This window comes from Triturus cristatus, chromosome 10 (assembly GCF_964204655.1).
Source record: "Triturus cristatus chromosome 10, aTriCri1.1, whole genome shotgun sequence".
Taxonomy (NCBI): Eukaryota; Metazoa; Chordata; class Amphibia; order Caudata; family Salamandridae; genus Triturus; species Triturus cristatus.
In genome coordinates, this window is record NC_140593.1 from 900,534,642 (window position 1) to 900,561,217 (window position 26,576).

At 45.6% G+C, this 26,576-nt stretch overlaps 1 protein-coding gene across 1 annotated transcript in view; it reads right to left on the reverse strand.

Annotated features, from left to right (window-relative positions):
* The window catches only part of LOC146796207 (uncharacterized), a 350,562-nt gene that overhangs the window by 268,159 nt on the left and 55,827 nt on the right, over positions 1-26,576 (reverse strand). The window lies entirely within an intron of this gene.

Below are 26,576 nucleotides of genomic sequence, written 5' to 3' on the forward strand. Positions count from 1 at the left end.
CAACAACATGTTTAATTATTTAATTACAAAATAACGCTTGAATGACAGCTACACAAACAACCATATACGAGGTGAATGCATAAATATGCACATCAGATGTTTCAACAAATCAGTTACAGTCACACGCTCGTACACAGAAATACAGAACCTGGATGTGTATTGGCGTGCAGGAGTGTGTCTGTGTGTCCACATACCAGCATGTGCAAATACGTTTGTGTTTTTTCTTCATGTTGGCACGGTGAGTATGCATCTGTGTAACCTGTGGTTTGCGTTATGTGCACGTTTGTGTCCGTCGATGTATAAATAGGTGTGAGCAAGCAGGGCTGAGTCACTGACATCACGAGATCATGGGCCGTGCGTGAGCGTGACGTTTTGTATGAGAGTTGGAGTGTATACAACGCAAACAGCTGCTTCTCCGTGGATGCCGCTTAGTTACGTTTCAGTGATGGATCCGAAAGCCCCCAGTTGTCTTCGGTGCTGCCGATTTTCACAATTTATGGACCCTGAAGGGCATTCTCACTGTGAGCTGAAAGGTGGGCAAACTCATTCCCTCTGTATCATGAGGCGCTAGGAAGCCAGCCCCGTCTGAGTCGTGAAAGAGTAGGTTTTCAGTTGGTTTGCCCCCTCATAACAAGGTACCCTTAAAATATGAAGTTCAGACACTACAACTTGAAAGGTAGTGCCCTCGCCCACTCACTACTCTGAAAGGGAGGCTCCTAACTCACTATGTTCTGTGAATGTCATGAACTGTCACTCACGTTGTAACCCAAAAGGTCAGCAACCACTTTAGTTCATTCTGTGTCACGAAGGCCGTGGGCACTCTGAGTCTATGTAGTGTGAATGACTGAACTTCCGATTCACTCTCTATCGAAACAAGCTGTCTCCGTGGAGCCGACCGGGGGAGGGAAAGTAAAAGCACGCGATGTGTAACGCCAGCCCTACACGGGGACAGGAGATGTGCACGCGTATGGAGTGCACATCTCCTGTCGCTGTGCGCGTGCACACCGCCTATCCGGGCGTGCACATGGTTTGTCTCCCTTCACGCACCAAACCGACAACAATAGAGTCTCGCCAAGGCAGCGCATGCGCTGCGTTCGCTAGGAGAGACCTAAAAACAAGCATCTTGGGACCTGCTTTGTGGTGTCACCCCCTCACCAGCCAGGCTTGCTTGAATCCGGTTACATAGCGAGCACGGGATCCAGGTCTGGGCATACCCTTCCAACTTGACGGGGGGGAGAACGTTTGATTTGTTCCGCATTCCAATATCATTTGGGTCTCTTTTGCTTTCTCACCCTAAGTGTGCCGGGTATGCCCAAACGTTGGTCACTGTGCCACTGGATTGAAGCTAGCCCGGCTGAGGAAGGGCGATACGCTGAAACCCGCCTCAAGATGCCCATTTCTGGTCCAGGGAGGACCTGGCTTGGGAGCTCGGGCTGGACTGTTCCCTGGGGCACAGGCTCAAGACTGACTTGCATATGGCTGGGTCTAAACTGGGGTAGCATGGTGAGCAAAAGAACGATTAATTTAACCCATATCTCTTGACTAGGGGTGAATGTTTGATTTGTTCGGCGTATCCGTCCATCATTTGTGTCTCTTTTGGTAAGAGTTTAAACAAGCATTTGCAATGCAATAGGTCTCGCAATTGCAAGAGTTTGAGCTATTGACATTGTAAGTGACAAAGCATTTTATTAATGTGTTTTGAAAACCTGCAAGTGGTACGTGAACACCCACTTTGTGCTTATAGTCGCTGCTTGCGAGAAGCAAGGCTGGCAGTAACCGCGCCTCTTTAATTCTTTAATTCTCTGCTTTGCTTCTCGTACGCAAGGACTAGGAGTACAAAGTGCATATTTACGCACCGCTTGCAGCAAAACACATAAATAAAAGGCACTACCATTTACAATGCCAGTAGCTCAAACTCTCGAAAATGCGAGACCTATTGCATTGCATATACTTATCGATCAGTCACCGCACATCACACCTAGGGAAGAGAAATTCACTAACAGGTTTATCGAAAAAACTCACAAAAGCCTAGGACTTAATACCAATTCCTTGTTCCCTGCTCAGCATCTGCCTGGGCCCTTGTGTTCTCCAAGTTCTACCCATTTGTGCCCCATTGCACTTTCTTTCTCTTCAGGCCTCTCCTTCACTTTTACCGCTTCTTCCCAATCTGCACTGCTTGTATTCTAGGGGCGTAGCCTGAACGGAGCCCTACCTGAACACTTCCCTCCAATTCTCATCCCTCCTTTTAGAAGCCATGAACTGGTCAGGAGCCATGAGCAGATGGCCATCACAAGAGGGAAGGTCCCTGACACTGTAACTGAGGAGTGCATATGTTCATCAAAAGGGCATAGTGCTGCAATCGCTCAAGAGTACACCCTAGTATTAACGTCTAAAGAAAGTTCAGAATCGTCGATTTAAATTTAAATAGCAAAAAAAAAAAAAAAAAACAATTACATTTCCATGCGAAAGAAGAGTCAAAATCTGTATTGTGGGCGACTTATAAAAGATGGAAAGAAAGTTGGTGGTAGCTCATTTGAAATAGTCGACCTTCTTCCTGCACCACGGACAATTCTGAGAACAACTGTAAATAAAAGCACGAGATGTTCGGTGATTGACGAATAAGGCCTACTTAGCACCATTGCGGCTCCCCTCACCAGAGGCCCCTCAAAGGGACGACGCCCTCCGCCCGCCTTAGCTGAGCATCGCTGCTCCAGGAAATCCAGCACTGGCGCGGCCCATAAAGGTTTCCGCAGGAATCCGAACACGCTCTCTACCACCCATTCTTAAATCTCCGCCATGGTGGTTACTCCAAGGACCGGGCGCTGCCCTGCAGCTCATAAGAGGCGCAGGGGCTGGAGGTAAACAAACCCCACACGCCCCTTGTTCACAACCTCTCCAGCCCAATTAGACTGCAAACGCTTGATTGGGTCACTACGGCAACGGGCGTCATCGAAGGGCTCTCGTGTCACCGCAACGGTTTATTGGCTGAGAGGGTGCAGACTGCTGGGCATCAAGTATTAACACAGCGCAAGCGCGAGCCTACTCTACGTCCACGGCTACATTATTTCAAGTTTTGACCTGCACTCGGGGGGTGTTTTCAGGGGGAGTTAGTGGTGCCTGGACGATATTGGTGTGCTACATTTTTCTAAGGTTTAAGGATGGCTATAACCAGGGTTTGGAGAATCGGCACTGTGCGAAGCCCGTGGGGCTTGCGAACGCTACTTGTGGCTTGTGAAACTGAAAGCGATAAACATGACACCTAATTAATCAAGCCCAAGAGCAAAATAGACGCTGTGCGGTGTGCGTGTACATCTCCTGTCTGGGCACACATGGCGAGCAGGAGACAGGGAGGGAACCAACATGCCTCCCTTCCAATGACGCCGTGCACAAGCTAAATCTCCAGTCCGGGTGGGCGGGGCCTAAAGGCAACAGGGCGGGCACAAACCCCGCTTCCGAAGATGCCGGACAGAAAAGCAACAACTATAGATCTCTCCAAGGCGAACCCGCACATGCGCTGCATCGCAGGCGAGACCTAAAAATATGGGCCTCCAAGTTGGTGCATGGTGTGTTAATAAGAAATCCAGGAGAGGTTCTGTCAAACTTCACCCCTCCTGTACGGGTCTTAGGAGTGAGCTAAGGGTCAACTCTTCTTGGTGATAAGCGATGGTGGAACAAGAGAGTCTTGTTCGCCTTTCTAAATACAGGCGGCCTCCTTGAGAAAACTTTCAGAGAAAGAGGTGGGCCAATGTGATTGGTCTAACTGGTTGCAGGACTCTTCTCTAGGTAAGCCTTCTTCAAAGGTTTACAAAATACATCCTGTAGATGTTATTGAACAGTTTGCCATTAGCCCCACGGTTACAAGGGAAGTGTAATGTCGTCAAAGAAAGACATCTTGAAGATTTAATGATTATGTATTGTTCTAAAGTTTGCTTGTATCTTCTTGTGGTTACAGGAGAAATCGGGCGTCGTCAAAGAAAGCCACTTTGCAGATTCAATGTCAAGGTATGGTTCCATGTCTTGCAGATTTAATACTTATGTATTGCTCTATGCTTGCTTGTGTTTTACGTTTATAAAGCCATAACTTGTTTTCCTTTTTTATTTTTAAAGGAAGGGAAATGTTTAAGTATAAAGTATCCTCATGCGACTCTGTAGCGTGAGGATACCTTGTTATTATTCAGTATGAGTTCCACACTTGGGAGTGCAACGGTGCATGCATGGTTCACCACAACGTTATTCAGTTGCTGGATGTGCCTCTCAGACACTGGACGCTCCTGGTTGTGGGTGTATGAGAATTGAGAATAAAACTGAATCTTCACTATTGCTTCCATGAACTCCTTCACCACAACCTGTATCAACCAAAAACAATACAGAATGTCCATTCACTACTTCTATAAATGGGCCATTCGGTCTGACTCTAGAACTATACCTAGCTTACAATTCCCCTCCCTCAACAAGCACTGTCACTGTGCCTGTCACTGTCGATAGGGAACTCTGGGCCAGATGTATCAAGCGTTTTTCTCATTCACAAACGGGCCGATTCGCAGAATAGGCCCTTTTGCGAACAGGAAAAAGCCTTTTGAGATGTACCATCCCAAAAGGCATTTGGAAAAAAGGGAATCGCAAGAATTGCGATTCCCTATTTTGCAAATGCATTTAAGGAATCACAATTTGTGATTCCTTAAATGAAATGCAGGAAGCCAAAAAAAATTGCGACCGGCCTTTAAGGAATCGCAAATTACTACCAACTTCAAGTTGGTAGTAATAAGCGAATTCCATGAAAAATGCACTTCTGTGCATTTTTTAAGCTGCCATGTGGCGTACATACATGCCACATGTGCACATACACTCCTGGAATGTGCAACAGGGTGTCCATTTGGCACCCTTGAAATTGCATCCGCAATATGCGAGTACCGTATAGTTTCTTACCTGTCGGTGTAGTTTGCAGCTTGAAGACTTTCTGTATTCACTATGCTGTGCATTATTCCGCCATCTTGTGGTTGGGTCCGGAATCGTAGTATTTTTTTTCGTGGCCCAGGTGGGCGGCGACGTTCCCACCATTTGGTGGCCTTCGTGACGTCGGCACGCTTCCTGCGGAAGCTCCCACCTTTGGTCGCCATCTTCGGATTCTTTTTTCTTGTCTTGTGTTAATCTTGTTTTACCTGTTACTTTCTAAAGTCTAGTTCCTTTTAAACCCCTTTCCTCCTGTCTCATCCTTCTGGCGGAGGAGGGTGGGTTCGCTAGTGAATCCAGAAAGTCTTCAAGCTGCAAACCTACACCGAGAGGTACGAAACTATAAGTTTTGCAGCGTTAATCTTTCTGGATTCACTATGCTGTGCATAGACTTGTCGCAGTTTGTCCTCATTGCGGTGGCTGGGTGGAAGATGAGCACTGGTTACTGAATATGTGTTGTAAGACCTTCTGTCCCACTTGCGCTTCTTTGTTCATCTGGATATCCACAGAGTAGTGCTTAGTGAACGTATGCACTGAAGACCATGTTGCCGCTTGGCAAATGTCTTGGATAGGTGTGCTCGCTAGAAACGCAATTGTTGCTCCTTTCTTCCATGTTGAGTGAGCTTGAGCTGCTCCTTGTAACTGTTGTCCTGCCTGCTTGTGGCAGAGCTGAACTGTCTGCGCAATCCATCGTACCATTGGTATTCTTGGTGACGGGTCTTCCCAGAAAACTGCTGGCAAAGGAGACAAAAAACTGTTTTGTTTTCTTGCACTCCTTTGTCCACTCTATATAGTGCATTACAGCCCTTCTGGCGTCTAGTGTGTGTAGAGCCCTTTCTGTTCTTGTGGTCGGATTTTGGAAAAAAAACTTGGTATTTGGATTGTTTGATTAATATGGAACCGAGACACCACCTTTGGCATGAAGTGTGGGTCCGTCCTCATTACAATCCTGTCCTTGTGTATTTGTAAGTAGGGCTCTTGGAGTGTCAGAGCTTGCAACTCGCTTACTCTTCGAAATGACGCGATAGCCACTAAGAAGGCCGTCTTTAGTGTGAGCATGTGCTGTGTAGCCTTGTGAATCGGTTGAAAGGGTGCCTTCATCAATTGAGTTAGCACTACGTTGAGGTTCCATGCTGGTGCTGGCATCCTCTTTGGGGGTGCTATCCTCTTCGCCCCTTCCAAGAATCTCTTTACTACTTGAGAGGTGAAGAAACTTTTCCCTGTTTTTCTTTTGGTGTAGGCCACTGCCGCAGCCAAGTGCACCCTCAGGGATGTGTAGCTTAATCCGCTTTGTAGCAGGTGCGTTAAGTACTTTAGTACTGTTGATTCCCTTGTGACCTTTTGTTGTAGTTTCTCCTTGATGCACCATTGTGAGAACCTTTTCCATTTTGCTATGTAGCACTTTCTCGTGGTAGGCCTCCTTGCCTCCCTGAGTACTGCCATAGTACTTGCTGGTAGTTTTAGGTGTGCAAATTCTAGGTCTTCAGGAGCCATGCTGCTAGGCTGAGACCCTCTGATTCTGGGTGAAGCACCTTTCCGTTCTGCATTGTTAACAGGTCCCTTCTTCTTGGGAACCTGTGTGCTGGTTCTTGTGCCATTTCCACTATCTGTGAGAACCAGGATTGCCTGGCCCACTGAGGTGCTATCAGTATTCGTGTCATGATGCTGATTCTGCATTTACTGAGTACCCTGTGTATCAGTGGTATCGGGGGAAAAGCGTATGCAAATGCAAACTTATCCATAGTGCATTCCCTTGGGACCGATGGTCTGGTTGTCTGGATGCGAAGTGTTGGCATTTTGATTTCTGGTGTGTTGCAAATAGGTCTATTAGCGGAGTACCCCATTTCTGGAAAAGCTGCTCTATTTTCTGCTGGTTGAGCTCCCATTCGTGTGATGCAGACGTCTGCCCGCTGAGTCGGTCTGCTTCCACATTGTCCTTTCCCGGGAGATGTATTGGTAGTAGGTCTATTTTTAGTGGGATGGCCCATCTCCATATTTCCTGTGCTAGCCCGGATAGTGCCACAGATTGTGTTCCTCCTTGTTTGTTGATGTAGAACATGGTGGTTGTGTTGTCTGCTTGGACCAACATCCTGTTTCGATACAGCTCTTTCTGAAAGGCTTTTAAGGCTAGGAACACAGTTTTTAGCTCCAGGTAGTTGATGTGTCTGACCACATCTTGCTGCGACCATAAACCCCTCACCTTGAGCTTGTTCATGTGTGCACCCCACCCCAGCTGGGAGGCGTCCGTTGTGATGGTCACTGTTGGAGTTGGTTGTGTGAATGGCTTCCCCTGTGATATGTTTTTCTCTTTCCACCACGCTTTTTCCTGATTCACTGCTTGTGTGACAACCACAAGATCTTCCCAACTCCCTGTTGCCTGTGACCATTGCTGCTGGATCCATTCCTGGAATGGTCTCATGTGTAGTCTGATATTTTGGACTAGGTGGATGCAGGACGCCATCATTCCCATCAGCTTGCTCGCCGTCAGAACTTGCCCCTTGCGGTAATTACATTTTTCCTTCAGTATCGCCAATGTTCTCTTCCTGATGGGGAACACTTTGGCCTGTATGGGGTCAATCTCTGCCCCTAAGAATATCTTGATTTGTTCTGGTTCTGTTGACGATTTCTCCTAATGGATGGAGAAACCCAGTCTTGTCAGTGTTAGTATGACCTGCTGGATGTGTAGTATGCATTGGGTGTACGAACTTGCCTTTACGAGCCAGTCGTCGAGATAGGGGTATACGTGTATTCCTTGCCTTTGTAGGTGTGCTGCAACAGCTGCTAGGCATTTTGTAAACACCCTTGGTGCGGACTTCAGGCCGAATGCCATCACTGTGACCTGGTAGTGGCTTTGGTTGATCACAAACCGTAGCAGGCGCTTGCGTTTGTGGTTGACGGGTGATGTGTAAGTATGCGTCCTTTAAATCTATAGTAGCCATGAAGTCCCCTTGTTGTATTTGTGGTATTACCTCTTGTAGGGAAGTCATCTTGAATCTTTGAGTTCTTATGAACTGGTTTAAGAACCTTAGATCTAAGATAGGTCTTAGTGTGTCGTCCACCTTTGGCACCAGGAAGTAAGTTGAATAAACCCCTTAGTTCATTTGGTTTTGCGGTTCCACCTCTATTGCCTCCTTGCTGAGCAGTTCCTGTGCCTCTAGCTGCAAGAGCGAGAGCTCCTTTGCTGAGTGTGCCTTGCTTCTTGGTTTTCTGTTCAGAGGCGGTTTTTCTAACGCTATACAGAATCCGTATTGTATGATGATTAGTATCCATTTGTCCGATGTGACCTTCCTCTATTCCTGGATGAAGCCTCTAATTCTTCCCCCTACCGGTGTTGAGTGCTCGAGGTACTGCTTGTCGTGGAACGTTCGGCTGCAGTTCTTCCTTATGTCTTTCCGCCCACCCCAAGGTGTTGCTAGGGTGGGGGCCTGTTCCATGGTGGAGTCACTTGGTGGAGGGCTGCTGGCCTCCTCTTCGTGCTGGTCCTCTTTCGTTCCCGCACCCTCGAAAGGGCTGTCCCTGGTGCTGGTACTGCCAGGTCTGCTGCTGATGACCCTGCTGCTGCTGGCCTTTGATGTTACCCTGGTAGCCTTGCTGGGACTTCTGCTGCAATGTGCTAGGCACGTTGCCCCCTCTACCACCCGGCGTTCTCGTGGGTGTGCCTCTTCTCATTCCTCTGAACTGCAACGCTCCCATGGACCTAGCTGTTTCGCTGTCCTTCTTGAGCTGCGTCAACTTTCGTCCACTGGTGTGCCGAACAGTTGCTCTCCATTAAAGGGTGTATTTAAGATGTTACTTTGTACCTCTGGCTTGAATCCCGAAATTCTGAGCCATACGTGTCTTCTCTCAGTCACTCCTATCATCATTAGCCTGCTCGATGTTTCTGCAGCATCCAATGCCGATTTCATGCATGTGTTCGCCATGTTCTTTCCTTCTTCTACCAGGTGAGCTGCCCTTTGTTGGTACTGGTCTGGTAGATGCTTTAGAAGCTGCCCCACTTCATCTCAGTGTCGGTATGCGTGTCTGTTGATCAGGGCATTGGAATTTGCGATGCACCAATGTATTGCAGCATTTCTCTCCACCTTTCTCCCTGTGAGATCCAGCCTCCTACTCTCGTCTGGAGGTGGTACTGAAGTAACACGAATGAGTATCTTGTGGATTCCAGGATAAGTTTATTGTACGTAGAGGAGACAGCTTATACAACCACTCCAGACAGTTCCCACCAGCGACCACCCAACCGCCTACCATGGAACACAGAATCCCATTAGACCAATAACATTCCATACTGATGTGTGACCATACATAACATGAACACTACACACCTTCCCCCTTTGAAAAAAAACGAAAGCAAAAAAAAATGAGTACAATAAAGATTACAAGAGTAAAAAACAAAAAATAAAAAAAATTCTTATGAATAATAATTAAAACCTAATAAAGTCATTAATTTTAACAGGTGGTTTTCTAATACGACAACTCTTTCTTTGAGCAGATATTCCTTCACCTTGAGTCAGTAAACATTCTACTAGAATATCATTTTGGTTCACAACGGGAACATTGCTGGGCACCATAACAGCACCCGAAGTTGAGATGGGTTTTGTAATTGTGTCACAAGTATCAAGAACATGTGTATTAAGGGTTGGAATCAAAACTTCAGATTCAGTTTCAAAACAGCCCAGAGTATCCAGAAAATTTTGAAAATCTTCATTTTCCTTAACAATTGTTGACTCTTCCCGGAAGAACATAAGGTTTACTTCCAACATCCTTAGATCTGTAAATAGATACTCGTCTGAAATTCCAAATTTTCCCCCCTTGTACTCTGACAGCTTTGCTAAATACTTCAGTTACTTTAACCGGGTCAGACCATTTGGACCATCTTTTGTCAAGACCACCAAATTTGACACGGACGAAATCACCCGCTAAATCATTTTTTCTGAAAGCAGTTTGTCTAATTCTCTTTGGAGTATCTCTCTCTCATCTGATAAGGCATTGATTTCATTTTGTGCATCACTGGTACAGCTCCTTGCTTTAGTAGTATTGTGCGAGTAAAACCCCTTAAAATCCCAACTTATCAGTGAATACATGACTGAATCTCTGTATTCTCTTTTCGCCCCACTCAAGATCCATAGGGTTCCCTTTCACACAACATTCATTAATTGCCTCCAATACCATGATGGGTTCCTTACAATTGGGATCTAGGACAGTGTTGAATCTTTCAGATTTTTTTTTGTTTGATCTGTTTATTAAAGATTTGTAGTTGCGAACACAGACAGGAGAAAGTGCATCAATGTATAGAGCACCATACAAAGCTAGTCGAGAAAAGAATCCGGTCTAAATCACATAGTAGCTGTACACCGACATCATTAAATTTGTCAAAGTTGCATGTCTGAAATCATCATATATCATTTCTCATTAGTCAAAATAACCTCTACCCGCCAAGGTTGAGTCTTTTTGATGACGTCTTCGAAGATTAGATCCTTCACTTACTATGTATACTCTGCCTTGTACACCATTTCTCCTATCATAGCTAATCATTTCCCTTGATAACCCACAGCTTTTATGTCAGCTTCTTGCAAACCTTCTAATCTTCCTTTGAGCCTTATTTCAGAACTACGTTTTACTGTTAGGGTGAATAGACTTCCTAAATCAACTAACACTCTAACCATCGTTCCTCCCAAGGCACAATCACCCGCCTCCTTCATTTCTCTGCCACAATTCACACTGTTGCAGATAGTTTAAATTTTCTGTACAAGACCACTCCCCCCCACCCCCCACAAGTACTACTCCCTGCATGTCCTCACAGGTCTTCTACCACTTTTGTACTTTGGGATTTTCCTTTCAATTTACATAATTGTGCTAGATGACCCTTCTTGCCACAGCTCCTACAAGGAATATGCTACTTACCAGTATGCATCTGTTCTTGGCATGTAGAGCTGCAGATCTACACACTTTTGCATAGATCGCCATCTGGTGTTAGGCCCGGATGTTTGCAGTTTGTTTTTCCTCTTGGAAAGTCTTTGGAAGTCACGAGGTCGGTGACTCCTCCTGTGGTTCGTATTGCGCATGGGCTTCGGCTCCATCCTCAGATTGTTTTTCGCCAGCAGGGAAAGATGGAGCATAGTAATATTAGTGAAGAAACCCATGTGTGTTGTATCTAAATAAGATAGACTGGAACGGATACAGGTAGCCGGGGAGGCAGGTGGGCGTGTGTAGATCTGCAGCTCTACATGCCAAGAACAGATGCATTCTGGTAAGTAGCATATTCCGTTCGAGGCATATGAGCTGCAGATTACACACTTTTGCATAGACTATATAGCAGTACCCGACCCTAGCGGCGACCACCAGTATCCGTTGCAGTGGTCTGGAATAGTGTTTTTAGTACAGCCTGGCCCACAATAGCTTGTTGCTTGGTTTGCACATCTACACAGTAATGTTTTGTGAAAGTGTGCGGTGTTGACCATGTTGCTGCTTTGCAGATATCATCTAATGGGATTTTCCCTAGAAGAGCCATAGAAGCCCCCATCTTCCTTGTAGAGTGGGCTTTAGGGGGAACAGAAAGCGTTCGTTTTGCCTTGTGGTAGCAAATCTGTATGCATTTTACAATCCACCTAGCTATCCCTGATTTAGAGATGGGGTTGCCTTTATGTGGTGGCGAGAAAGAGACAAACAGTTGTTTGGTCTTTCTGAAAGGTTGTGTTCTCTGGATATAGTAAAGTAAGGCCCTTTTAACATCTAGCGTGTGTAGAGGCCTTTCTGGAACAGTCTGAGGTTGCGAGAAAAAAACCTGTATTTCTACCGATTGGTTTAGATGGAAGGGGGAAATGACTTTGGGTAGGAATTTTGGGTTGGTACGGAGGACAACCTTGTTCTGGTGCATTTGGAGAAAAGGTTCTTGTATAGTGAGTGCTTGTATCTCACTGACCCTTCTAAGGGAAGTGATGGCCACAAGAAAAGCTGTTTTCCATATTAGAAATTGCACTTCACATTTATGCAAAGGTTCGAAAGGCGGTCCCATTAGCCTTGTGAGAACTATATTTAAGTTCCACACAGGCGAGGGTGGTACTCTGGGTGGAATTATTCGTTTGAGGCCTTCCATGAAGGCTTTAATGGAAGGCACCCTGAAAAGTGATAGGTGCTGTCTGTTCTGTAGGTAAGCAGCAATTGCTGCGAGGTGTAACCGAATGGATGTATATGCTAGGTTACACCTTTGTAGATGGAGCAAGTAACATATGATGTGCTGTATAGATACATCTAGAGGGTTAGAAATTATATCCCGGCACACATTAATAATCATCAAGATAAATCAGACTTGAGTATTGGCATGAGTAAATAAGCCCGAATTGGCCCGAACGACGAAACACGTGTCGGCTGGAGCGTGACAAGCAATGCATTAAATCATTTATGCTGTTTATTTACTCATGCCAATACTCAAGTCTGATTTATCTTGATGATTATTAATGTGTGCCGGGATATAATTTCTAACCCTGGACAGATCTTTTGATCATATTGGAGGTGTTGGATGATTGCCTCTTCCCTGGGCACCTACTTGATTATTGATATCATCATATAGTTACCGAATTCAGTGAGCGCCAGACCTACCAGGATATAATCATCCCAACGTTCTTACAACATGTAGAGGGTTGATTGTGTTGTTATGGCAGTAAACAACAAATCTTTTCCACTTTGCAGCGTAGCAGGCCCTAGTAGTAGGGCGTCTAGCTTCTCTGATAATGTTCATGCAGTCAGGGGGAAGGTTAAGGTATCTGAATTCTAGGATCTCAGGAGCCAGATCGCAAGGTTGAGCTGAGCTGGGTCCGGGTGCCTGATCTCTCCGGGGTTCTGGGTTAGGAGGCATGGTGAGAGGTGTAACTTTTGGTGTGGCACTACCGAGAGTTCCAGCAGCGTGGTGTACCACGGTTGTCTGGCCCATGTCGGAGCTACTAGGATGAGTGTGAGGGAGTGCTGTTGTAGCTTTCGCACCACTAAGGGAATTAGTGGGAGAGGTGGAAAGGCGTACGCAAATTTGCCTGACCAGTTCATCCATATTGCATTGCCTTTGGACAATGGGTGTGGGTATCTGGCGGCGAAGCTTGGGCATTTTTTGTTTTCGTGGGTGGCGAAGAGGTCTATCTGCGGATGCCCCCACATCTGAAAGAACGGGTGAAGAACCTGTGGGTGAAGTTCCCACTAGTGGATCTGCTGCGTCTGTCTGCTGAGCAGATCTGCCATGGTGTTTTGGACTCCTGGGACATGTTGGGCTAGGAGAAAGATTTTGTGTGGAATTGCCCATCTCCATATGCTCTGTGCTAGTTGAGAGAGCTGTGGAGAGTGTGTGCCCCCCTGTTTTTGAATGTAGTACATGGCAGTCATGTTGTCTGTGCGAATCAGGACTGCCTTGCCTGAAATCTGCGTCTGAAAGGATTTTAGGGCTAGAAAGATTGCCAGTAACTCCAGATGGTTGATGTGGAGTAACTTTTGTTGCGGCGTCCATGTGCCCTGCACTGTGAGGTGTAACAGATGAGCTCCCCAGCCGGAGAGCGATGCGTCTGTTAGGATTATTTGTGGAACCGGGTACAGGAACGGTCAACCTCTGGAAACATTTGTGGGTGCGACAGTCTACCAACACCAGATCTGTCAGTTGCCCCTAGGCCTGGTTCCACTGGCGTGCTAAGCATTCCTGGAGTGGACGCATCTGGAGTCTTGCATGAGGCACTATGAAAATGCAAGAGGCCATCATCCCTATTAGTTGCATAAACACTCTTGCTGGGAGAGAGTGTTGACGTATGAATCTTTGACGCAAAGCCTGGATGCTTGCAATCCTGGCAGGATTGGGATAGGCTATGGCTTTTGAGGTGTCTATGGTGGCACCGAGGTATTGCTTTGTGTGGGATGGTATCAGCTGGGACTTTTGGTGGTTCACCGTGAAACCTAGCTGGTGAAGTAGTTGGATTGTAGTGGCAGTGTGGTGTACACATTGGTTGTAGGACGTGGCTTTTATTAGCCAGTCGTCCAAATATGGGAAGACGTGTATGTGCTGTCTTCTGAGGTGTGCCGCCACTACCGCTAGGCACTTGGTGAATACCTAAGTGCTGTTGTGACCCCGAACGGGAGCACCTTGAACTGGTAGTGTTGCCCGCCCACTACAAATCTGAGGTACCTTCTGTGAGCATGGTGTACCGGAATGTGAAAGTATGCGTCTTTCAAGTCCAGTGTGGTGAGAAAGTCGTTCTGGGAGAGGAGTGGAAGAACCTGTTGAAGGGTTACCATGTGAAAATGGTCCGAATGTATGTAAGTGTTTAGAGGCCTGAGATCTAAAATAGGTCGTAGAGTCTCGTCTCTTTTTGGTATCAGAAAATACAGGGAGTAGACCCCTAAATTTTGCTGATTGGTGGGGACTTGTTCTATGGCATGTTTTTGTAGGAGGGAGGTTACCTCCTGCTTTAGTAACGTGGAATGTTCTTGTGACTTTGGGCGTTGTCTGGGTGGAATGCTTGGGGGGGTAGATGTTAATTCTAGACAGTACCCTGAACGAATAATTTGGGTCACCCATCTGTCTGAGGTGATGGTCTCCCAGACGTGAAGGAAATTTTGTAGCCTGCCCCCGACCGGAGTGGGATGGTCTGGAGGGAGCAGGGGGAAGTCATTGGGTAGGCGGTGCGGCAGAGCGGGCGGTATTTTTTTTGCCTCTGCATTTATTTATATTGCCCCTATATCCGCCTCTTTGATAACCCCTTGTGAAGGTGGATGGAGCAGGGGATTTGTAGGAAGTGGACGCGCTATCTGAGGAGTATCCTCTGGCGGTACCCCGAAAGGAAGAGCGGCGAAAGGAGCGTCTAGGAGGGTGTGACTGCAGGGCTCCCATAGATTTCGCCGTATCTGTGTCCTTCATTTTCTCCAGGGCCTCATCAACCTTTGGACGGAATAGATGTTCTTGCTCAAAGGGATGGTTTAGAATGGAGGCCTGTACCTCAGGCTTAAAGCCTGAGATTCTGAGCCAAGCATGACGGCGGAGGAGGACACTAGTGTTAATGGCCTGGAGGCTGTGTCTGCTGCGTCTAAGGCACATCGTATAGAGGTGTTAGTTATGGTTTTACCCTCTTGAATTAATTCATTGGCCCTATTTCTGTATTTTTCTGGAAGATAGTGCATGATGGTCTCTAACTCATCATAATGCGCTCTGTCGTATCTGGCCAATAGCGCTTGAGTGTTGGCGATACGCCATATATTGGCTGCCTGTGACGAAGTGCGCTTTCCTGACGCGTCTAGTAGCTTTGACTCCTTGTCAGGGGGTGGTGCTTCACCTGACGCCTGGGAGTTTGACCTCTTCCGTGCAGTGGAAACCACTAGGGAATCCAGTGGTGCCGGCCCTTTGATATAGGCAGGATCTGTGGGGGCAGCTTTATACTTCTTCTCTATACGTGGGTTAATGACCCTAGCCCTAACTGGGTCTTTAAAAACCTCTGGTGCATGTTTTATTACCCCCTTGAGCATAGGTAGTATAGCTGTAGACCTATGTGCGGTATCAAAGGTGTCGAGGAGGAAATCCTCCTCTACCGGGTCAGTGTGTAGCTCTACCCCGTGATAATGTGCCGCCCTCTGAAGTAGGTGATGGAAACCTGATGGGTCTTCTGGTGGTGATGGCCTGGATGGGTAAAGGTCATCTTGTGGGACATCTGGAATGTCTGGATTATTATAGTCGTCTCAAGGATCTGGGGATCCTGTAGGGGTGGGGTCTTGTGGCACATCCCCTGGATAATATGGGTCCCCCTGATCATCATCGTCTGGAGACGGGGTCGGGGAGCGAAGAGGTGGGGGTGGAGAAGGTGGAGGGGGTGGAGGTGGAAAGGGTGGAGGAGGTGGGGAAGGAATTCTGAAAGGGGAGGTAGCAGAGTCCTTCCTCTTTGGAGGTGGAGGCGGAGCCGGTTTGTCCAAGTGTCTCTTTTTAGAAGAGAGAGTCAAATGTCCAGTTTTTGGATCCTTGGTAAGTGTCTTTTGCAAGGGATCCGGCGTAAACAGTTCCTGTGACAATGGTTGTTCCGTCGGCGCCGAAGGTTTCGGGGCCAATGACTTTTTAGGCTTGTCCGTGTTGTGCTTCTTAGGAACCTCCGATTTTTTAGTCGGCGCCAAGGTGGACTTCGGCACGGGAGTCTCAGTGCCGAGGGCCTTATGTGGTTTGGTCGGCTCGGTGTCAAGGTAGAGGCCGATTTCTTTTTCGGTGCCCAAGTGTGTTTTTCGGCACAGCTGGCAGGCTGGCTCAAGCCCGAGCCGCCGGAAGGCTTATGTGGCTTCTTCACCAGGCCCGAAGGTGGGGTGTTTGAAACAGTGTCTTTGGTCTTGCCTAGGCCGAAGGCGTGACCGGAGCCTTTTTGGGTGTCGGCGCGGGTGTGTGAGGGGGGTATGGTACTCACGACCCTCTGCGCCGGGGTGATGTCCTCCACATCCGAGTCGTCGGCTTCGGAAGCACTGACTAGGGCTTCTTCTTCGGTGTGCTGCTGCGCCGGAGCTTCGGCGTCGTCCCCGAAGATGTCGACTGGAGCGGAGGTTGAGGCGTGCGCCATGGTGCGTCTGGCCCTTCGATCTCGAATAGTCTTTTTCGATCTAAAAGACTTGCAGGCGGGACAGTCTCGAGCCTCGTGTTCAGGGGAGAGGCAGAGGTTGCACACCTCATGAAGATCGGTGTGGGGGAATTTGGACCCACATCGAGGACACTTCTTGAATGGAGTTCTTTCCATCAGCCGAGGCCGGAGCTGGGATAGGCCCGAAGGCCGCCGTCGCCGACTGGAATCGAAGAAGTGTCGAAGAGAAGATGATTGAGGAGATCTGGATTCTGAAAAACACCGATGAGCGAGGATTTTGCGTAGATCGTTGAACTTGAAAAGTTCGGAACCAGAGCGCGAAGTATTACATCCGAGCCCGATGGCGGAAAAAAACAATCTGAGGATGGAGCCGAAGCCCATGCGCAATACGAACCAAAGGAGGAGTCACCGACCTCGTGACTTCCAAAGACTTTCCAAGAGGAAAAACAAACTGCAAACATCCGGGCCCAACACCAGATGGCGATCTATGCAAAAGTGTGTAATCTGCAGCTCATATGCCTTGAACATTACATTTCTAGCTTCAAACATAATGCTTGAACAAATATGATATGGGAAACCACATCAGTAACAAATGATAGTTCTGCATTGACCACTGGTGCTGTTGCTATTCAGATTATCATTTTTGATCTTCCTAATTTTATCCCTCAACCACCTCTTCCCTTTTACATGTTTTTATAGTTTCTTTATGCATGTCAATTTCTTTATACCAAACTGCAGCGTGTTCAATACTTCTGGCAATATGAATTGACTCTTCCCAATTCTGATCCTTCGATAATTTCTCTTTTACTCTTCTATTATTTGTGCATCAAACAACTTGCCCATGCATCAAGGAATCAGTCAAATTTTTAAACTCACAAGACATAGCTAAGCCTCTCAGTGCAGCTACGGAACTCATAATAGCATCATCAACCCTCTGCGTGTGGGAAGAACAATGTATTTAAAAAACGACATTAACCTTTGGGGTAAAATGTTTATCTAGCATTTGTAGTGACATATCATACAGATTTGCAGCTTAACAGTCACCCATTCCCAATGATACTTCAGGAGGGTCATCATATTAATTCTATATATTCTATCCCAAAGTGAGGCAGTAAAAAATGGGTACAGATTTATTCTTCGCTATTGAGATAAAGGTGTCAATTAGACTAATAGTGCAGGCCAAAGCATCAGGGCCAGATGGCATTCTGGGGGACCTTTTTTTATCCGACATACCTAACTGGACTTGTTATATATTACTTCTTTCAAATGCCATAGCCAGCGGGGCACCCGTCCCAGGGCTGGAAGGGGGCAGATGTGGTCCCAATATAGAACAAGCACTTGCAATGCAATAGGTCTCACATTTCTTAAAGTTAGAGCTGTTGAGGTTTTTAATTTTTTATTTGCAGTGGAGTAATTATATTTGGCTATTGCCATTGGTATAAAAAAGCAAATGTAAAAAACATTGTCATTTTTAACTTCAATAGCTCAAACTTTAACAAATGTGAGACCTATTGCATTGCAAATGCTTCTTTTCCAAGCCAGGGTGCAGTACCATATATGACTAAGATTCATATGGGTTTGCTACAGAAATATGTTAAAGGTATTAAAGTGGAAAAATAATGTAACTGCATAGTTATAAAACACTGTAAAGAAAAGCAATATATAGTGTAACCTAAATGGTTGTATAACACAGATGACTTTTAGTACTGGGTGTTATAAAAGACAAACCGCACATTACAGAACACGCACCTTATACAGCACACCCAAAACCAACATTGCGCAGAAGAATATATATATCTAAACTAGAGTAGAAATAAGTTTTATTTTAGCAAAGAAACAGTATATTCAAGAACTAGGACAAAAGAAAACGTTGCAAAAATAAGGGGAGAAAGGTGGCAACTTTGAAGCTGGGGATTAGTTCGAGTATTGCCGTAGTCCCAACATCCCGTGATCCTGGGCAAATAAATTAGTTTCCTTATATGTAAAAACATATGTTATGGCCTTAACTGCTGCTATTTGAATTCACTTTACTATGTTTGGGTGAATTTTTTGCTATAAAAGCAGGTGTTAATAATTAATTGCCGTGATATGCCTTATTTAAAGGCTAAAATTGTTTAAAACAAACGGCATGTTACAGAGCTCTAAATAAAAAAAAATACCTACTCTGCAGCGTCACAGGTTGCACAAGCAAAACTCATGTTGTGCAGCCTACAACAACAAACGTGGCGTAGCCGAACAGCATGAGTGTTTGGGAAAATCCTGTAATGTTTTTGTCTGTATGAAAATCTATTATGTCCTTAAGTGATGTTTAAAAAAAGTGTATATCTTTGGGTTAAATAAACATATTTGCAGTATGGATGGTACAAACATTTTGCAGAAACCTATAGTAAAGTGCAATTGTGTTTTGAAAGCAGGATGTTTATGTATCTAGCAAGGAAATAATTTAGTCCATTGGCTAAAAGTTCACAACAAACTGTGAAATGAAACAGCATGTGGTAAAGTACATGTTCTGTTTACTGTCAGGGTGCAAATTAACCATATAGAAAAGATGGCGATGCTGATAATTATCAAAAGGCCTTCCAATGCAAGTGGGAAACAGGATACTTAACGGCTCGGGTTTTGAAAAGAAAAGAAAGAATGCCATGTGTGCATTGTTGACTTAAGAGGCCAACCAAACCAAAAAAAAGTGTTTTACATTAAATATGAAAGAAAACATTATCTAACCAAAGAGACAGAATATGCATTTATTGTGTATGGATTTTTTTTTATTATAGTATTAAATGGTGTTATTTAAAATGACTTTCAATACTGTTGGGTGTTTTTTTTTTGCTATTAAATGCCGCAGTGCGCACTGGAAGACCCCGGCTAAAATTAAGGACTAAATTAAATACAATCAGTTTCACTGCGAAATGTGTCCTGGAGAGAGGAGTGTAAGAGAGGGAGGGGGTAAAACAGATGAGAAGGGAAGAGGAGGAGAATGGGAGAAAGAGAGAAAGTGTGGAGAAAGTGGCTAAGAGGCAGACAAAATAGTAGTAAGCGAGAGCGAGGATAAATTAGGAAAGGAGTGGAAAAGGAGGAGAAACTGTAAAAAAGGAACAAGCATTGGCATAGCCAATAGGTCTCGCCCTTAAGAACTTATATTTAGCCATGCAGCACATTATCCTGTTAATAATCCGGTAATTCCCATAATTTAAAGGAAGACATTATAAACCCACTTAATTACTGGGCAAGTGGTGCATTATCTACGTATTAAAGGATTGCGCTTCCTTACTTACACTGAAATCCTACCTGTTCAAAACTAACAAAAAAGGAAAACAAGCATTTGCAATGCAATAGGTCTTGCATTTACGCAAGTTTGAGCTATTGACATTGCAAATAACAATGCCTTTTATTTTTGTTTTCTGTTTGAAAACCTAAATAAAAGGCATTGTTATTTACAATGCCAATAGCTTAAACTCGCGTAACTGCGAGACCTATTGCATTGCAAATGCTTGTTTCTTCATCTATCCTTCCGAATCCAAATAACTGACTAACCTATCCACCACGTAAAATTACTTTCATGTCTCACTATACTAATTCAACAACAATCCTCTATGGGTCCTGGTGTAGCGTGCTACTCACCTAAAAAAGTGCTTCTACGCCTCGTATGGGGTAGTAAGCGCTATATAAATGCAATTACAATACAATGTGACTGACTCCCGTCACCAGTAAGGTCCAAAGACTAACATGATTGACTCTGCCCCCAGCACTATCATCTCTAGGGTACAAACACTGACTTGATCGACTCTACCTTTGGCCTGTTACTTTTCTAAGGGAAAGAATATGACTCTTCCCCAGCCCTTTCACCTCTCAAAAGCAGAGACTGGCACATAGCTGCCAAGTTTCACAGGTCCATATGTTACTACTTAGTCCAGGCCAGATTTTTTTTTTCTTAGACTTGTGGGACTTGTGGTTTTATTTGACCCAGGACTACATGTCCCAGAATTCTAAGAAAAATTAGGGCTGGACCAACTAGTCACACGCGGACCTGGGATACCTGGCAGCTCTGCCCCGGCATTACTCCCTCTCAGGTGCAAAGAATAACATGTGATTGACTCCGTTCCAGACCTATTACCTTTCAGAGGGAAAGACATATGTAATCTTTCCCTTGCCACTACACTTCTCAGAGACATGTGACCGACCCTGCCCCAACCCTAACACCTCACCTATCAAAATCAAACTCTGTGAGACCTATTACATTACAGATGCTGGTTTCAAATGGACTGAAACATGTTAAATTCAACTGCCCTGTGTTAAAGTATAAAGCTTCCCCCTTCCCCCCCCCCCCCCCCAATACCTCACGGGGGCAGCGGGAGCCTATGTTACTCCACAGCTGGTACCTCATTTTAGTTTCTTCGTGTACTGTACACCGGAACCACCTCTAAAGAGCCTACAAATGATGCCCGCCTGGGCCCAGCCCTCCGGTCTGAAGGCCTGGACTGCGCGTCTTAAGGATACTCACGACTCTATTTAAAGGTTCGCTCCTTTAATTCTTCGTCTGTCGCCGCGCTTATTCTCTTCACACTGATTTACTGGGGTTAATATAACGCACAACAGGTTTAAATGTAACGTACGACAGGCTTCTATTTCCTTAAAAAAACATGGTGCTGTACTTATGTGTAGAAAGGTAAGAAAATCAGCGCCACAGAGGGCGCTACATCCCTCTAAGCGCTGGAAACTAACAGAGCCCGGAATGTTCTTTTTCGAGCATGAACCGTGATGTGCGGCTGCTGAGCAGCCTTTCACTGACGGTACTCTGTTATAATGTGCTCGGCTGTGTGCGCACATAAAGTGTGCACTACCTGCTTGTATTCTATGCACTGTTGACACGTCCTGTCGCGGGGAATGTGTACTGCACATAATATAGCATTGTAAGTAGAGTTTTGCATAATGATAACTAGTGTAGTTCGTGCATCTGATGTGTTTCGTGGATTGTATGCGTGCATTGTATTTTATATGATGTGGTATTGTGTTCTATTGTGGTGCACTGTCTGCTCTGTGTGCACTGAGTTGCCTTCTCTGGGATGAACATTGAGCTTTGGGATGCAATAACAAATAAAATGTTGCCCGTTTTGGCTGCCTTACACCGGCCCCTGCTTGCACCAGGTACAGGTTCAATCCCCCTACAGCCCCTTTAATAAGAGTCAATCCGTAGGCGTCGCCTACAACCCTACATTTGAATGTGATTGTTTCACTCACTTTGGTGCATTTAACAGCAGAATCGGGACTGAGATCCGAGCCTCTTTTCTAGTAACTAACTACCCATAGAGTGAGGTTTCAAAAAATTGCCCAAATAATCTTTTTATTTCTACGTATAAAAAAAATAGTAATTTTGAAAAGGCTACCTCCGTTCGCATTAAGACTTTTGCGAGCAGGGCCTTATTTTCACAATTGTTACAGTTAGCGCTCTAGCCTTCGGCTAGAGCTCAATGAGGAATGCGTAATTTGCGCTCACGTCGACGGACGTGAGCGCGTGTATAAAATAAAGGGGTGGGCGAACGAGGTCAGTTCGCGCCCGGCTAAGGACCTGTGTCTGTGTGATTTACTGCGTGCTGCTGGCACTAGGCCCCACGCACGTGGCGCGCCCCCACCCAGTATGCCCCATGACCCTGCTACATGGCAGAACCACAGATCTTAACAACAATCATCCTTTCACTGTGGCGAACCCCCTGGTGCCTTTGCCAGGCCCCGGCTCGTGTGATCGCATCTCACTGCGGTAGAAGAGGTTCTCACACGGTTCAGGGAATTCGTGCCGCTGCAACAGCGGTGTGTACCCTACAGACTACCCAGCCTTCCATCCGTGCGAGGGCGGGAGCCACCGAGCACAGTGATAAACTACCCACCGTATTCATTCTGCGATTCAAGCCACGAGGCTGAGTCATCAAGCGCTATGTTATAATCACGGCGCTATAGTCACTACACGGTCTACTTCTAAAACAAGTGGTAAACCGGGCTTTTCAGGATCCTTTTTCTGCGGGGTCTGAATTGTAAGGACATTTTACTGACTTTAGCGCCGAGTCACTCGGACACCGCGGGCAGTGACAATAGCAGAACACATCCAGTGGATAACTTTACACTTTGAGACGCTCTACAGAGGCGAGAGGCATTGGATATAATAACAATAACACCAGTTTATTCCATAGCTCTTCAAAACACACACAATCGTTTCCTAGCGCCCTGTATAATTGGTGCTAATGTTATCACATAACAATAATACGCATTTGAGGGCAATGACGGCGTAAAACAACACACAAAAGAAAAGCCATAACATAACGTGAGCTGCCAGATGTAAGCAGATCGGAGCCGAGGAAACCAACTGACTGATCTTGGAGAAAGTGGCTCATCTCTCATATTGTCTCAATTTAGCTATTTTCCTATTGTGATGCATTCATAAACAAGCTATCGCATCATGGCTCAGTGAGCTGAATGCTCACTACTGGCAAAATGTAGTCATCTAGACGTGGCGCGTTCCAGTCTCGGCATTCCATCATTCACACGTCAATACATCTAGGACCAAGAATTAGCGAACTAACAAGTGCAGGTGAAGTTCAGAAACTGCAAAGTAGCTCTACACAAAAAGCGGATATAAAAAGGCAATGAATACAACACTTCCTCAACTTTAGGTGAACTAACCTGTTTCGCACCGATTGCAACATTTCCAGTCTTGCGCCAAAAGCTGCAGTGGGTATTAGTTTTTGGGGCACTGAACTCCCAGTGCCCCCCCCCCCCCCCCCACACCAAGTCGTCAGAATCCACACCAGTTCCAGGAGCGACAGCAGTGTCTCCATTTCCTACTACGTTGTCGCCGAAGGGTCTGATTGCACACTACTGTTCCGAGGAGGTTTGGTGTCAGAAGCAAAACAAGCGCATTTTAGGTGATCCTTCGCCCACGCGTCACGTGCTTCCCCTCAACAGTTGAAAAACAAGTTCTTTGCAGAGCAGACTGGTGTTAACGGTCACAAGATAAATCAAACCGAAGTTGGGCAAGTAATGTGCTTAAATGTAGGCGGGTGCACGGACACATACTGACTGGTATCACTGGTTGACTTTTTACCCCAGCGTAGTTTAGTAACATTACAAAGTCAAATCCAACAAGCATCAATCTCTTAGCTTTATGGGGCCATGTGTTTCTAATTAGAAACACATGGCCCCATAAAGATAAGAAAGTGCTTTGCGACAGCAGCAAAGAAGGGAACCCAGTCCGGCTCGGAGGCGAAAGGGCGTCAACCCAAAACCATCATTTCCAATGGCAGGCCCCCGTTTAGCATTAACGGTGACGCCAGTCAATGGAAATGAGGGGCAGGGCTTCAAGCCCTCTACTGAAACTCCTCATTCACAATCAATCTCGCCGAGGCGAGCAGCGCTTTGCGCTGCAACGCGAGACCTAAAAATGGCTAATACAAAAAGTAGGAAAATAAGTTTTGACTAAAGTAAACAAGCAAAAATACATTCCCTTTTATGCCATGGTAGCTTTTAAACTTGGAATGCGGCTCGCATTTTTTTAAAAATAGCAAATAACGTGTATTGTAAACTATGTTGCTAGGTAAAAATTTAAGTTCGAAGAAAAAACAAAAAAATATTTAAGTTCGAGCTGCTAGGTAGCGTGTTGCTGTTTGGTCTGTAAAAGTAATCTGTGTAGAACCAAAGGTTTCCCAATAATGTTTTTTTGGCAGAAAGGTAGAATAGCCTTTTCTAAGGACAATTCCTGGTTGCGTATTTAAGAGATATTCAAAATTAAAAAAAAGACGCCATCTATTACTCCAAAAAAGTTTGATACGGATTGTATTTTAAAGCCCAGTCTGTTTGAAGTGCAAAATGGTACATTTTTCACGTTTAAGCACAGTAGTGTGCCTCTTCAGCCAAAGGGCAAAGCTAAGTAGAAGATCGTAGAAGATTCACGCCTTTTGTCTTGACAGGGTTCCAGGATAAAATCACACATAGCCTGGAAGGGTTAAATAATTGTAGGCTTGGTTTTAAAAGGAGGCTCATTTGGAAGGGGGCCTGTGCTGCGCTACTTGTAAACCAGGGTTTATATTCTGTTAACATATGGAATGTAGAGCAGAGAAGGGAAGTGATGCATCTCTTTTTACATCAGCATGTTTATCGATAGTTTGCAAAATGGCATTTGTCATTTTTGAAGAGCCTGGGACTTATTTGCAAGCCCATTGCACCGCCGGTGCGTCACTGTCAATATGGAGAACAAGCATTGGCATAGCCAATAGGTCACGCCTTTGGGACCTTATAAGTGTTTAGCCAAGCAACAGTTGCATAACTAAATACTTATAAGGTCCCAAAGGCGAGACCTATTGGCTATGCCAAGCGGCCGTGTGGCCGCAATAGTGAAAGTGATCGCAATCAAACATCAAAGCGGCGAAAGTGAAAGTAATCGCGGTAAAGCGCGGCGCGCAGGCCCGCGCACATGCACTGTAGCTCTAGGCTGGCCTGGTAGCACTTTTTGGAGCCCTCTCAATAAGTCTCGCCAGACCAGCGCATGCGCTGGGTCAGGCGATACCTACAAAGAGGTGACATACCGGCAGCGCAAGGGGCTTGTAAATGAGGCCCCAGTGTTTTCGTGTTCATGAACAGGTGTAGTTGCGCCAGTAAGAAGTGTGCTGAGCTCCCACTAAAGAGAGCTACGGATGACCCGGATGTTACAGGCTAACCTCCCTGCAACTCATAACACAGAGCAGGGTAGTAATTTCCACCAGCAGCGTGAACTGAACTCAGCCTTTCTTTATTTACGGTTGATGAAAATAGTACCACAGAGGAGGGCGGTACTTCCCATTAGCACCCTAAACTGGCCCAGCCTTTCCTTATTAGCTTTTTATTATTATTATTATTATTATTATTTTTTGCAGTTTTATATAGCTCAAGCTTTGCTCAATGGCTTTAGTGCGTTCTACATGAGAACCAGATTCCGTACACGTTTTTGGGCACGATGAGATTAAATAATTTGCCCAGAATCACGGGATCTTGAGCCGAAGCGGAATCCAGTCTGGTTCCCCAGTTCCAATGCGGACAACTTTTGAAATGAGAGCCATTCATTTGGCTAGTAACGCCCGTCAGCACGCTGAACCGGCTCAATCTTCATTTACAAGTTGATAATATGGAGGGCCATTGAGTGGGTTTTAAAGCTCATCAGCACACTGAACCGGCTCAATCTTTATTTACGGGTTGATGAAATGAGGACCATTGAGCTGGCTAATAACGATCATCAGCATGTTGAATCGGCTAAATCTTTATTTACAGGTTGATGAAATGAGGACCATTGGGCCGGGTTTTAAAGCTCACTGGCACACTGAACCGGCTCAATCTTTATTTTGAGGTGGATGAAATGAGGGCCATTGAGCCGGGTTTTAATGCTCATTGGCATGCTGAACCAGCTCAATCTTTATTTTCAGGTTGATGAAATGAGGACCGTTGAGCAGGCTAATAACGGTCATCAGCATGCTGAATCGACTTTGCATTTCTAATTTACCTGTTGCTAAAACAAGTACCAGTGAGTTGAGTAGCAGTGCTCCTTAGCACTCTGAGTAGATTACGAATGTCTATAGTTACCGGATGATGACATGAGTACCACTGAGCTGGTTAGTAATGATAATCAGCACGCTCAGATAACTTAGTATTTATTTAAAGGTTGATGAAACGAGAAGCATTGATGTAGGTAACAACACCCTCGACACAGCCTTTTGATTCTTCGGGAACGCATGCAGATGAAAACTTGAAATAAATACGGGCATTTGAAACAGCCGGGGGTAGTGGGTGAAAAAATGGTTACAGTCTTACCGGCATAGTCTATGTTCCCACAAGGCGTTGGTTGGTCTGCTCTGGATGGCTTTGTGCTGGGGTGTAGCGTGTTAAAGCATGCAGATGAAAACTTGAAATAAATACGGGCATTTGAAACAGCCGGGGGTAGTGGGTGAAAAAATAGTTACAGTCTTACCGGCATAGTCTATGTTCCCACAAGGCGATGGTTGCAGTCTGCTCTGGATGGCTTTGTGCTGGGGTGTAGCGTGT